The 14336-nt window shown below is 57.1% G+C and overlaps 1 long non-coding RNA gene across 2 annotated transcripts; it reads left to right on the plus strand.

Moving 5' to 3' along the window:
• The first annotated feature begins 5028 nt into the window (after positions 1 to 5028).
• Positions 5029 to 10315, plus strand: LOC145721457 (uncharacterized). Of its 2 annotated transcripts, XR_014145132.1 has the most exons (4): positions 5029 to 5649; positions 8095 to 8240; positions 8938 to 9356; positions 9837 to 10315. It is a non-coding gene; the product is annotated as an uncharacterized LOC145721457 (long non-coding RNA). The 2 variants fall into 2 exon arrangements; XR_014145133.1 differs by lacking the exon at positions 8938 to 9356.
• Positions 10316 to 14336: the final 4021 nt, after the last annotated feature.

Below are 14336 nucleotides of genomic sequence, written 5' to 3' on the forward strand. Positions count from 1 at the left end.
AACATCCTGACGCCCCCCAGTGTAGGAGGGAAGCTCTCGTGCCAAGGGCCCTCTGCGATCTGAGATCGTGCTGGGCTTGGGTGAAGGGCCTGTGGGTGGCAGGGAGGGGGGCTGGAGGGGCCATGGGGTTCAGGCTGTCCTTTCTCCAGAGGCCCGAGGGGAGACAGTGCACTTTAGTGGGCAGCGTCAGGCTGGGCTGACAGGGCAGGTGGGAGGGGCCTGGGAGGGGAGTCAGGCCATGCAGTAATAGCAGAGGTGGGTTTCCAGTCCCTTCGGAGAAGACAGACCCCTCGGGCTGAGCCCCAGCAGGACCTGGGAAGTGATGCACACACCGGAAGCTTCTATGACTTTGAGGAAGGAGTATGAAGATGACGGGCATTTCAGGCACCAGGAAGAAGCTCTGGGGCCCCAACCCCCAAAGGACCCCAGCCCCCAACCCGCACCATCCTAGAGCCAGATCAGCTTTCCCCACCCTCCGGTGAATGGGCCAGACCCCTTGAGGCACATCGTTGCCAATGCTTCCCTTGCTGCCCGGGAGGCCGGTTCCCCAGGGTGAGAACTATTCATTCTTCAGGGCCTGACTAGGATCAGCTCCCTCTCCAGGCATGCCTTCCCCCGCTCACCCTCTCCCCGGCATCCCTGCCCAGGGGCCGCGGGGAACCTGGGGCTGAGGTACGGACCCATGGGCACTGGTCTCGGGGTCCCAGCAATCTGCGCAGGGCTGTTTGTGACACTGGAGGGAGCTGGACCCAGCTGTCCTGAGGGAAGGAGCAGGACCCACTCGGAGTGGCCAGGAGCTCAAGCAGGTGGGTGACCCCGGGCTGGGGCAAAGACACATTGTGACTTCAGTGGGTCTCTTCTCCTCCCAAAAAGTATTAGACATTGTACTTTACAACTGCAGTGGTATCAAGACACATGGATTATTATATAGTAAAACATTTTCTTTGAACCCAAAGTTAATTTTTCTCTTCTGATTGGAAAGAAAGTATACAATTTCCGCGGGCCCCTAAAAGGATGGTGGGCCTGAAGCGCTGTCTACCGTGAAATGAAATCAGCACAGAGCCACATGGGGCCAGCAGGGCTCAGCCACGTTGCCCTCAGTGGGGTGGCCTGCGACTGAGTCCCTGTCCCAGCCTTGCGGAGCTTCTGAGCGCCTCTGGGGGCAAAGACCCAGGACAAGGATCAGAGAAGGGCCCAAGAGCAGGTAAAGGAGACATGGAGACCAAAGCGGACGATGTCCCCTCACACTCCCTGCTCCTCATCTCCCCGCCTCGCCCCAGTCTCCATCTCCTTCCCCGTGTGTCTGTCCCTTTCTTCTCCAGCTACTAAGTGGGCTGGGCAGCGGCTGCATGCACCATGTTGGGGGGCTGTGGCGGGGGCGGGGAGGGGGAGAGAAAGAAGGTGACCAGAAGTGACGCAGCTGACACTCCTGCCCTGGAGGGGCTCATAGTCTCTGGGCACGACCAGGCAGCCTTGAGCTGCGGCCAGAGTGAGTCCTGAGACCCGGGCTGAGCGGGGACCTTCCTGGAGCTGGCTTCCAGGAAGCTTCTCCAAAGTGGGGGCTGGAATCTTTCCAAAGGATGCGGGGTTCTTGGGACGGCCAGGCTAGTCTTGGCCCGACAGCTTGTCTAAGGATGGCAGATTGAACACCCTCGCTAAATCTCCCCCCTCCCCACACCCCAGGAAGACTACAGAGAGGGTGTCCTATTCCTTTTGTGCTAAGGTATAGACAAGGGTGAGGCAGGCTGAACAAAGACCATATCCGTGCAGCCCTGAAGCTGGGGAGTGAAGTGAGTGTAGAGGGGGCTGAGTTAGGGGCTCAGAAGAGCCATGTCCCAAGTCAGTTGGGGCAGGCGGGGCTCAGCCCCAGCGTGAGGACCCCCACACAGCCAGCAAGGGCTCAGCCCCAGGTGGGGATATTGGGTGGGGGCAAAGTAAGGAGCAGTCAGACTCCCCAATCCCCTTCCAGAAGGTGACGGCTAGGTGGTCACCCACCCCAACCCCAGCAGAAAACTGGAGTTATGTCTGCTGATGGTAAACCAGCTGTCCCTGGCCTGGGGGTGGGGCATCATTCTGAAAACAGGGAGCCAAGTGCCAGGGCCTTCTGCGTGCTGGGGACCCTGTCCCCTTCCCCCTGTCCCCTGCCCTACTCCCAGCGGCAGCCAGGCCTTTACCCCCCAGGCAGAACACTGAAGGTCCTCTCCAGAGAGTCAGGTCCTCCCAAGAATAAAGTCTTAAAAATACTGACATGCTGGGGTGCCCGAGTGGCTCAGTCAGTTGAGCCTCTGACTCTTGATTTCAGCTGGGGTCATGATCTCAGGGTTGTGGGATCAGGCCCCACGTGGGGCTCTGCACTCAGCATGGAGTCTGCTTGTCCCTCTCCCTCTGCTCCTCTCCGCCCCCGCCCCCTCAAATAAATGAATAAAATCTTTAAAAAAAATACTGACATGGAGGGTCCCCAACAAGTCCCCCCCTACCCCAAGCTCCCTTCAGTGGCGCTCAGGTGTCTATCCTAACGCACCCTGAGGACCCAGGTGACTCTGTAACGATGTGTGTCCAGAACTCTGAGACATGAGTAAGGCGAATGTTAAAACGATGAAAAGAACCAGCCATTACCATGTGACTCAGCAGTTCCAGTCCCAGGAAATGAAAACATACAACTACACAGAACGTATACACAAATGGCGGCGGCGTCACGCAGGGAGCCAAGGCGGAGACGACCCAACTGTTCGTCCACGGGGTCGGCAAGTGGCAGGGTACCCGCACGACGGGGTAGTCTTCGACCATAAAACAAATGAGGCTCTGACACCTGCCACAACAGGGATGAGCCTTGAGGACATTGTGTTCAGTGAGAGAAGGCAGACGTCCAAGGTCACATATTGTGTTATTCCTTTTAAATGAAACGTCTGGAATAGGCAAATCCATAGAGACTGGAAGCAGATCAGTGGTTGCCAGGGGCAGGGGAGGGGGCAATTACGAGTGATTACTTAATGGGCGCATGTTTCTGGGGCGATGAGAGGCTCGGAATCTAGACGGAGGTGGTGGGTGCGCAGCACTGTGAAAGCACTCAGTGCCCCTTGGAACTGTACACTTGGAAATGGGTAATTGTATGTTATGTGAGCTTCACCTCAATTAAAAATAAATATGAGAAAGCCAAGGCTTCCAAGCTCTAGGCGGCTCCTCTAGGCTTGGAAAGCACCTGGATTAACCTGCTAGGTTAAGCATCCAACACAAAGACAATGCGAGCCAGAAATGCCAAGTTAGATTCTCTAGCAGTCACATTTTAAAAAGGAAAAAGGAACAAGTGAAATTAATTTTAATGCTATTGTTTCATGAACCCGGTATAGCCAAAACATTATCATTTCAACATGTAATCAACATAGATACTACTAACAAGATCTCTCCTTCATATTAAGTCTTTGAAATACGGGTGTATTTCCCCCGTGTTGGACATCGGAACGCAGCCAGCCCCGTCCTGGGGCTCGTGGCTCGTGCTCACCCCACTGGATGGGGCAGCTCTAGGGTGTCTCACACTGGAGTCTCGGGACAGAAGCTGCAGAGTATGAGCTCTTAAAATTTTGTGGGTGTCGGGGCGCCTGGGTGGCTCAGTTAAGCATCTGCCTTCGGCTCAGGTCATGATCCCGGGGTCCTGGGATGGAGACACGCATCGGGCTCCCTGCTCAGTGGGGAGTCTGCTTCTCCCTCTCTCTCTGCTGCTCTCCCTGCTTTGTGTTCTCTTTCTCTCTCTGTCAAATAAATAAATAAAATCTTTAAAAAATAAAATAAAATTTTGTGGGTGTTGAATCTATGAATTAAAAATAAATTGGCTGTAATCCTATTTAGGGTCATCTGAACAATCACATTAGAAATAAGTCCTAAATCAAACACACAATTACAGTGTGATTCAGCAATCGCATATCTGCGTATACACCCAAAAGAAGTAAGAACAGAAGAGATATTCATACACTAATGTTCACAGCAGCATTATTCACAATAGCGGAAAGATGGAAGCAACCACTCACTGATGCCCGTGGAGGAATGAATGAATGGAAGAGCAAAATGTGGTGTACACATACAATAGGATGTTATTCAGCCTTAAAAAGGAAGGAAATCCAGGGGCACCGGGCTGGCTCAGTGGGTGGAGCATGCGACTCTTGATCTTGAAGTCGTGGATTTGAGCCCCACATTAGGAGTATAGTTTAAAAAAAGTAAAATAAAAGGCAACTCTGACCTTGCTACAACATGCGAACTTTGAGGGTATTAGAGTAAACGAAATAAGGCCCGTTGCAAAAGGACAAATACTGTATGGTTCCCTCATATGCAGAACCTGGAGGAGTCAAGTTCACGGAAACAGGAAGTAGAATGGTGGTCGCCTGAAGCTGGGGGAGGAGCACGGGGAGTGACTGGGATGGACAAGTTTTGGAGACGGGTGGTGGTGTTGGTCGCACAGCGCTGTCATGTACTTGATGCTGCTGAACTGTACCCGTAGAAATGGTTAAAATGGTAAATTTTATCTTGTGTATATTCTACCATAATTAAAACAAATACATCCCGCCACCCGCCCAGTGTGTTTGGGTTCCTGTTGGCCAGGGTGGTTGAGACTGTAGTCACTGGGGAGGGAAGGGGGGGGACAGTGCGCAGCTGAGGGGACTGCACAGGCGCTGACCCAGCTGGGGCCCTGCAGGGTGGGGGACAGGGAGGTGACCAGAGGAGTCTCAGGGAGGCATGAGGACCCCCCCCGCCACCCCTCCCCGAGAACCAGCCCCATCTGTGCTGAAAGCCAGCAGGGTCCTTTCCTGTTGTCAATTTGAATTTGTGTTGCTTCTGCTACTCTTCTTTATATTCGGTTCTATAACTTTCCTTTGGTTTCCTGTTGGAGGCCAAAATGAGCATGAGAGCCTTTCTGGTTCTGTGTCTATGCATAACTAAGAAATGTTATAATAAAAGTGATTGAAGACAACCCCAGGATCCATGAGAAATACTTTCTTTAAAAGAGCGTTCACGCATTGCCTGGTTTTGAGTAATGCTGTGACTTGGCTTCTAGGTTTGTGTCTCTTGAGGTCATCTTTGCATCCCCATGGGGCCATCACCCGGGCCAGTCTCAGAACTGAGTGAGCGAGTGAGTGCATACAAGCACAGAGGAAAGAGGAATTCGTGGGCAGGAGGTTGCGGGGAGCAGGAGAATCCAGGAAGTCGTCCAGGAGGAGGGGGAAGGGGGATTGGAGTTTGAGGAGTGGAAGATGGGGCGGGGCAGGCATATCTCAGGGCTAAGCACCAGCCCTGGCCCCAGAAGATATTGAGGGGATGAGACATGGCCCCAGCCCTGCCCAGCGGCGATGTCACACCTGGGACCCAGCCTGAGCCCAGCTGTCAGGGGTGGTGGGCCAAGGGGACCGCCTTCCCCATCAAACATTCCACTGGGGAATTGGCCCCCCAGCTCCTTCCTCCTCCCCCACACCTGGACAGAATCCGTCCTCTTCCAGCCCCACCCCACCTGGCCCTGCCTCCATCACCTCTGGGACTGGCCTCCCGCTGCCCTACTCCATGGCCACTCATTCACCCGATGCACAGTTCCTCATTAGGACCGCACAGATGAGGACCAAAGCTGCGGCCCTGCCCCGGGAGAGATAGACAGCAAACAAGGAAATAGTGAGTATCCCATATGACAGCAAGCAGCAGTAAGCGACGGGCGGAAAACGAAAGAAATCAGGGGAGGGGTCCTTGTGCCACCTTCTCTGGGCCCTCAGCTAAGTCCACAATCCAGGCCCCTCCCGGGATGGCTGCCCCACTTCAGGAGGGCCTGGTCGGGCCTGCCATGAGCCTCATACCGCGCCCACCCGGCAGCCTGGGTGAGAAGAAAGCCACGCTCAGTGTGGCCGCAGGGGAAGGGAGCCTCAGGGAGGGCAAGCGTTATGCAGCTTGGAGGGGTGTTCCTGGGGCGTGTGCCCAGGTCTCTGTCCCCACTTGGGCGTCACATTACACGGTGTGGCTTTGGAGCCTCAGCGTCTCCTCCTGCAGGACGGGCTCAAGGTTATGGGAGAGAACACTGCAGGGATCAGCAGGGCCCAGAATCCCCTGGGGCAGCTGGAACGAGGCGGCTGTCATCCCAGCTCCAGCCCCGGAGACCCAAATCTCACAGGTGTTTGCAAACCCAAAGGTAGGAGGCCTCGCCCGTGCCCACCTCCCTGTGAGCCAGGGGTCCAGGTAACAGTTCCTCTGTGGCCTCAGGGTCTGCCATGTGACCCTCGGTGCCTCCTCCTGCCCCCAGGGCCGGGGCCTAGTGCCTGGAGGACTGGAGGTGGAGGGGACAGACAAGGCTGGCTTCATGGCTCGCAGAAACTCCCTGCTCTGAGCTGGGTGCTGGAGGGAACGGGGCAGGAAAGCAGGAGATCTGGGGCGCCTGGGTGGCTCAGTCGGTTAAGCGTCTGCCTTTGGCTCAGGTCATGATCTCCGGGTCCTGGGATGGAGCCCCGCATCGGGTTCCCTGCTCGGCGGGGAGTCTGCTTCTCCCTCTCCCTCTGCCCCTCCCCACTGCTCGTGCTCTCTCTCTCTCAAATAAATAAATAAAATCTTTAAAAAAAAAAGAGAGAGAGAGAGAAAGGAAGAAAGAAAGCAGGCAATATGAAGATCAGGGCTGGCTCCATACGCGCTAGCTCCAGGTCCTCCGAACCTCTCTGTGCCTCAGTTTCCACACCTATGAAGTGGAGATGGTCCCTCCCAAGGTGTTAGGAGGAGCAGATCGTGGTGGGGAACCTGTCCTCCATGGGTATGAGTGTTCTTTAAGTTGGTGATAATCTCGGTGGCAGAGGAGAAGTGGTCCCTGGAAATGGGGTGTGGGGAGTTGGGGCCATGTCACATCCTCCCTTAAGCTCCAGAGAAGCCATTTCCTGTGAGCTGCCGCGAATGTGATCAGGAAGCAGCTCTGGGGGCGGGGGGGTGGGGGGGGTGGGGATAGCTGGAAGGGGATTCTAGGCTCAGCTCCATCTCTTCCCTGCTGTGTGGCGTGGGGAGGCCACTCCCCATCTCTGGGCCTCTGCTTCCTCTTTGGGGTCTGGTTGTGAAGATAGCTCAGGGCCCCGGGGCCCCCTAGGGGCTAGCCTGAGGACCCAGTTGCTTTGAACCACCCACCCCCCTGGGGTGAATGACATAATCTGCTTAGGCAGCCCTGGCACCCACCCAGGCTCCTTCCTGTGCAGAGATGACCCACGAGATAAAGCGAGGCCAGCATGTGGGGACAAGGCTTCCAGGAGACAGCGAGCAGCATGCGTGTCCTGGCCAACAGGAAGGAGGGGAGGGGGATGGGGAGGGCAAAGCTGGGCACGCAGGTTGATGTGGGCCGCCCACTGGGGACAGACCATCTGTGAATAGCAGTGGTGGCTGCTCCAGGGTGGTCTTCGGGGGTCTTGGTAACCCCCCGGTCTCCATCAGCCCCAAGTAGACCTGCTCGCTACAGGGGGCAGTTTAAGATACATCCCTTCCTGGGGCGCCTGGCTGGCTCAGTCGGTAGAACATGGACTCTTGATCTCGGGGTCATGAGTTCAAGCCCCACGTGGTACGTAGAGCTTACTTAAAAGAAAAAGACATCCCTTCCTTAAGATCACCCCACCCTGCACAAGCCCTTCCTGTGTAGAAATTTGGTCCCACAGTCCCCTGGGGGTGGACTGCACGCGCCACTTTCTGGCAATTTCTCCAACAGGAAAGCCAGAAATGGGCTGGTGGGAGGAGGGGGAGAGCCCAGTGAGAGGGGGGGAGCTGGGGAGTTGGGTAGCACTCTGCTCTGGCCTGGCAGGCTCCCACTACCCTGGGTTCTGTGGGCTTGTGGAGCCTGCCCACACCTTGCCCCACGAAGGTGACCCCAGTGGGTGACCCCAGCTGGGGACAGGTGGGCAGCAGGGGTTTGGGGGCACTGGCAGAGATGTGGCAGCAGATGCCCTGTGCCATCCCCCCAGTTAGCCTCTCGGCCTCGGCTGGTGGCCACTGACTCATCTGTATCAGATTGTCCCAGAGCAGAAAGGACCAACACCTCTGGGCCAACCCGTGTTCCATTCTCCACGCTCATTCCCTCTGTGTCCTCTCCCCATTCCGTGCAAGTAGGTATCCCTGTTTGGGGGGAAACCGAGTCCCAGAGAAGCGATGTTCCTTGCCCAGACCACCAGTGGAAGCAAGACTTGAACCTGGTCTGACAGGCTCCATGATCCTAAGATTTCAGAAACAAGATTTCATGACTTGAAGTGTATCAGGTAACTATTGCCGAGTAACAAACAACCCCCAAGCCCAGTGCCTCAAAGCAACTACCAGCATGGATTTGCTCACGATTCTGCAGTTTGGGCAGGGCTGGGCAGGGACCCCTCTTCTCTACTGCATGCATTGTCCTATGGGGCGCCCAACCAGCCTCCCTCATGGGTCTGGGGCTGCAGCAGGGCTGGCTGGGCAGCCAGGGGTGGGCAGGGCCTCTCTCCTCCCTTCATGGTTTCTAGGGCTTCTTCCACATGGCCTTTCTCTAGTGGGGTCCTCCTCTTTCTTATGTGGCTCTGGCTTCGAAGCTGGAGGAAATGGATACTGTAAAGCCTTTTAAGGCCTAGGCCTGAAATCTCTCAGTCACTTCCAAGTCATCCTGTTGGTCAACGCACATCCCACACACAGGCTACCCAGACGCCAGGGGAGGCAAGATGGTGGACTGTGTGGCCGAGTTACCGGGATGGGAGGAATTGTTGGCAGCCATTCTTCCACCCAAGGATCCTGCCCTTAGAGTGGGCCACTGCCTGCCGTCGGACTCCTGTGTGACAGGCGTGGGACAGTTGATGGTGACCCCCGGGGATGCAGAGGAGGGAGGGCCCAGGAAGCTCCAGGGCCTGGCTGCAGGGGGATGAGAAGGCGAAGCTGGCCCTGGCCAGGCCCAGGGGCCCAAAGGCCTCAGAGCCCTCTCTCTCTCTTCAGGCATCTGGGTCTTTTCCTCCCCGGCCCCAGCTGCCCTGCTCCCCAGCGCCCGAGGGTAAGGTGGTTGAGCCCCAGTGGGGAATGAGGCCGGGCCTGCTCCTCTTGTTGGTGACAACTCTCGACAGGCCCTGCCCAGGCTTTGCTGAGGTGTTGGGCGGGCAGTGAACAATGCCTGGCCCTTGCCCCCCGCCGGCCCTGCCCTGGGCCTTCCTGAAGCCGAGAAACTTCCTCCCAGCAGCCCTACCTCAGCCTGGCCTCACAGGTTCTGAAAAAACGTTGGCTCCAGATAGCAAGGTTCACTGGTTGTTGGGGAGGAAGCCATGCAAATCCTTCCCTCCACCCTCCGAAGTCCTCAGGAATGGGACAGTGTTCACCCAGCACGGACTCTGGAGTTCAGTTCTTGGCCTGCCCCTCATGAGGTGTGTGAGCTTGGGAAAGTTCCTTACCTCTCTGTGCCTCAGTTTGCTCATCTGAGAAATGGGGAAAGAGCAAGGCAGGCGTGACCACTCCGCGCGGGCCGTGCTCTAAGCGCTTTCCGTCCAGCCCCTCACACAAAACCCTCCTGACAACCCGGGGCCAGGGTGCACACGCCTCTCCTCTTTCACTCAACAGGGAAGGAGTTGAAGGCACAGAGAGGTCAAGGGCCTTGCCTGGGGTCACAGAGTTAATCATGCTCTACCCATCCCCCGGGGCCTGCTCCCCACCTCCTAATTCCTTTTCCTAATCGTTATGGTAAAATGTACATCACACGAACTCGACCTTGCGCAGTTCTGTGGCACGCTGTGCCTTCACGTGTCGGGCTCTCTTCGCCAGCATCCCTCTCCAGAGCTCTCCATCTTCCCCGACTGAAACTGTACCCTGAATTTTTTTTTAAGATTTTATTTATTTATTTATTTCAGGGAGAGAAAGAGAGAGAGAGAGCACGAGGGGAGGAGCAGAAGGAGAGGGAGGGAGAAGCAGACTCCCTGCTGAGCACGGAGCCCAACGTGGGACTTGATCCCAGGACCCCGAGATCATGACTCGAGCTCAGATCAAGAGTCCGATACTCAACTGACGGAGCCACCCAGTGTCCCTGAAACTATTCCGTTTAAAGTAATTCCCCATTCCCTGGCAATCGCCGTTCTTCCTGTCTCTATGAACTTGACTCCTCTAGGTACCTCGTGTAAGTGGAGTCATACAGTATTTGTCCTTTTGTGACTGGCTCATTTCGCTTTGTATAACGTCTTCAAGGTTCACCCATAGGGCAGCATGCGTCAGGATTTCCGTTCTTTTGAAGGCTGAATAATATTCCGATGTATGCACAGACCGTTCATTCATCAGTGGACCCTTGGGCTGCTTCCACCTTTTGGCTATTGTGAATAAAAATACTATGAACATGGGTGCATCAATATTTGTTCAAATCCCTGCTTTCAGTTTTGGGGTCTATGTACCCAGAAGTGGAATTGCTGAATCACATGGTAAGTCCGTGTCTTATTTTTTGAGGAACTGCCATACTGTTTTCCCCAGCAGCTGCACTATTGTTACCTTCCCTCCGGCAAGGCACAGGGGATCCTGATTCTTTCTTGTACTCCGGGGAAACTCCAAGCCCCAGGGAGCATTGGCAGCCCTGGTGGGGGCCTTGCAGGGCTGGAGGTGGTCCGGCAGTTCCTGGGGGGCATGCAGGGCAGGGCAGTGGTGCTGGGAATCCTGGTGGGCACCAAGACAGTCTGGCCCGCGCATCCCCTCCCATGGACACTGAGCCCTGGCCTCCGTCCCCGGGCTCCGGCCTTCCCTACCCACCCTCTGCCAGGACAGGCCACCCTGGGGCAGAAGGGATGAAAGGGGCCAGTGTGGGTCATGTGTCTGCACTGGCAGACTTAAGGCCTTAGGAGAGTCAGACCCTTGGGCAGGAGGCTCCCTGCTCAGCTGGGCCCCTTCCTGACCTGTTGCATGGCCTCTACCATCCCCCACCCGATGATCCCCCTTCCCTGGCCTGAGTTACCTCGTCCCCTGCCAGGAGTGACATGCCTTGTGGGGACAAGTTCAGAGAATTGACTTTGTGACCTGGGAGAGGTGCCCATCTAACTTTGAGGAATTCCCAAGGCCAAGCCCCTCATTGTACAAGTGACTCAGTGAGTCAAGGGGTGTGGACTGTTCTAGAACCCTGGCTCCTGACTCCCACCCCAACTCTCTCCACAGCCTGCTCATGCCACCAACATCCCCCCGAGAAGGTATAAAGCCAGCAGGCCCTACAAAGTCTAGACTCATTGAAGATCCTGATCCTAAGCTGAGGGTGGGTGCTCTGACCTCCAGAGAAGGTACCAGAAGCAGGGTGTCTCTTCTGCACAGGCCCCAACCCTGGCAGGGCCTCTTCACATCATGGGGCCCAGACCTCTTCGGCCCCAGTCCCGGCCAGAGGCAGCGGTCAAACATCCTGAAGAGCGGGAGTGCCCAGCCAAGGCAAGTGGTCTGGGCCTCAGGGCCTTGGGCCATGTGCACTGCCATGGTTGAAGGCCATGGTTATGGGCTTGTGCTAGCAGCTAGCTTCTTATGGCCCTGGGCAGGCCCCAGCCCCTCTCTGGTCCCTGTTTTCTCACTGTGCAATGGACTGGGCTGGAACTCCAGGGCTTTCAAAGACCCCTCCCAACTAGAAGATTCCAGAAGGAAGTCATGGTGGGGGCGGGGGGACTCTGAACAGCCAGTTTCTGAGCACTGACCACCTATGAGCAGCAGTAATAGTGGTATGTGGTAATAATGGCACTCACTATGTCCCAAGCACTGAACATGTCTGAACTTACTCCTGACAATAATCCCACGCAGTAGATACACTTTTTCCTCCCCTGGTACAAAAGGACAAATTGAGGCATAGGGAGATGAAAATGGCCCAAAGCAGCGACGATAGCAGAACTCAAGCCCTGCTGTCTTCATCCGTGTTCTAATCCACGGTCTTAGCCCATGACATGGCTGAGCTTTCTTTACACCAGAATTTTTTGAGCACCTGAGCCTCTCCAAGCTGCGAGCGCAGCAGCTCATAGGAAGCGAGCAACAGCGCCAGAAGCCCCACCGCAAAAGCCGGTTGCATAAACTGGAGGACGGCCCGTCGGGGGCCGCGAGAGGACTCCGGTGTGTGTGTTAGTCAGGCCCCGGCGACGGGGGGACAGCGGGCCAAAGGGAGCGCGGCTGGCATGGAAAGGTCTGGAACGTCCATCCCAGGAGGAGTCGCTAAAGAACCTGAGAGCAGTGGTGGAGCCACGGCAGGGCCGTGGTGCCGTTGAAGAAACTGGCTTGTTCTGACCGGTTCCCAGCCCACCGCCCGGATCTCTCGCAGCCACCGAAGCTGTCCTGGGATCCCTGCTGCCGCGGTGCCGCGAGGGCCCCCCCCACAGGCATGAGGGCACTGGGTGCCGCAGGAGATGCCCTTGGGGCCCCTCCTAGGTCACGGGCGTGAGGCTCAATCCGCCCCATCGGGGCAGTTCCGACAGCCTCAGGCCTTGACAGTAGCTCCCTTTCGTGGGTGAACTTCTCCCTTCCTCTAGTTCCGCCCATCAGCCCCGCCCCAGCGCACAGCCTGGACCTTGAGCAAGACTCCCAGCAGCACCCTGTTACTCCGATTCCTGGCTGTCACAAGGACAAGAGAACCTGCTGACCCAAGGCACCTCCAAGACCCCTAGTGCAGGCAGGGACTTGGCTCAGCAGCCGTGAGGATGGAGCCCCACTGAAGGGCCCCAGAAGCCAAGGCCGCTGGAGGATGGACAGGGTGGGACTCAGCATCGCTCCGCTCATGCCTCAGCTCTGTTGATGGTGTTTCGAGGCCCCTTCGCCAAGGCAGGTGCTGGCCGGGTGACGCAGGGTGTTGGGAGGCAGGAGGGCGGTTCTGGGGGGGCCATGCTTTGCCCTGCCCTCCCTGCGGTGGCCCTGTGGAATGTTCTCCTGTGAGTTTGTGGGGAGTGCCCAGCAGAGCTTGTGGGTGTAGACGCATGTTCTGTGTGTGTGCACAGGGAGTGTGTCTGTGGATCTGTGTGCACCAGGCTCCGGGGTGCATGTGCGTGAGACACAAGGGGAGGGAGTCTCCCAGCGGGTGCTCTCACCAGCAGATGGGGGCCTGCTCCATGCATGCGTCGGTGTGTGCACACACCTACGGGTGTGGGTGTGTCTACTTCTCCCCCTGGTGTGACCTCTGGTTGCGACCCAGCCCCCGAGCCTCACTCCTGCAGGCCCCCCTCCTGGGCTGGCCGTGGGCTGCAGTGGGTGTCACTGCCAAGCCCTCCCTCAGCACCTGTGGTGCCCTTGGAGCTTGTGGGGGTTCCTTAGGCTGAATTACTCCCTCCACGCACCCTGCGCCCCCACTTTCTAGCTATGACTAGTTCCTTACCCATCCATCCTCAGCCTGGATGCCCTTTCCCCTCTTTTGCTGTGTTTCCAAATCTGCCCCAGCCTCTGAGGCCCAGCCGATGCTGCCTCCACCCTCCCAGCCCCCTAGCTGGACCGTGTGGCCGCCTCCCTGCTGTCTTTCTGGCTCATCCACTGGTCGGGGTCCCCCTGGGGGCAGGGAAGAGAGTCTGGTTCCTCTCTGCTCCGCCGCAGCCTGGAGCCCAGAGGCGGGCATACAGTAGGCTCCCAATCAGTGAGTGGCTATAACCCCGCCCCACATGTGCTCGCCTTCCTCTCTCTGTGGGGTTGGCTGCCATGAGGGAGAAGATGCAGAGGGAATCTGGCGCCTGCTGGCCGGAGCACTGGGCTCTGGGGTCCAGGTCCCGGCTCTGCCTCTCAGCCATCGGGTGGGCTCTGTTCCTCACATGGGGATCCAGCACGTGGGGCTGGTGGGGGCTGCCCGGGGAAGGAGGAGGGCTTGCGGACAGCAGGCTCCCGAGTTTCAAGGAGTGGCTACCAGGGCCCAGCTAAGTGTGCAGCTCATGGTACCAAGAGCGATTGGCGTCCTGGGTCACATCCATTTGCATCCACGCAGCGGTCCCAGCCCTAACAGGAGGACTGTTTCAGTCTCAAGGTCTCCCCTGCCTGGAAGGCCAGTGCTGTTCTCTCTGGGTTTCCGCCATCCCTTGCCCCCCCACAGTAGACACTGCGCATGAGGGCCAGGGAAGGAGGTGGTCTGAAGCTTATGCGACAGTATTTATTGAGCACCTACTATGTGCTAGGCTGTGCTAGGTGCTGGGGTGACAGCAGCGGGGGCAGGACAGACAGATCCCTGTCCTGGTAGGGGTTATGTTCTGGGGAGCAGGGGTGGGGGGAGACAAGCAAAAGAACAAGAAGCATAGGAAGTTAACTTGTAGGCTAGGTGGTCAGAAGTGTTACGGAGAGGGGCGCCTGGGTGGCTCAGTTGGTTAAGCGGCTGCCTTCAGCTCAGGTCATGATCCCGGGGTCCTGGGATCGAGCCCCGCATCAGGCTCCCTGCTTGGTGGGAA

The sequence above is a fragment of the Leptonychotes weddellii genome, chromosome 5 (assembly GCF_054177405.1).
Source record: "Leptonychotes weddellii isolate Sample4059 chromosome 5, ASM5417740v2, whole genome shotgun sequence".
NCBI classification, from domain to species: domain Eukaryota; kingdom Metazoa; phylum Chordata; class Mammalia; order Carnivora; family Phocidae; genus Leptonychotes; species Leptonychotes weddellii.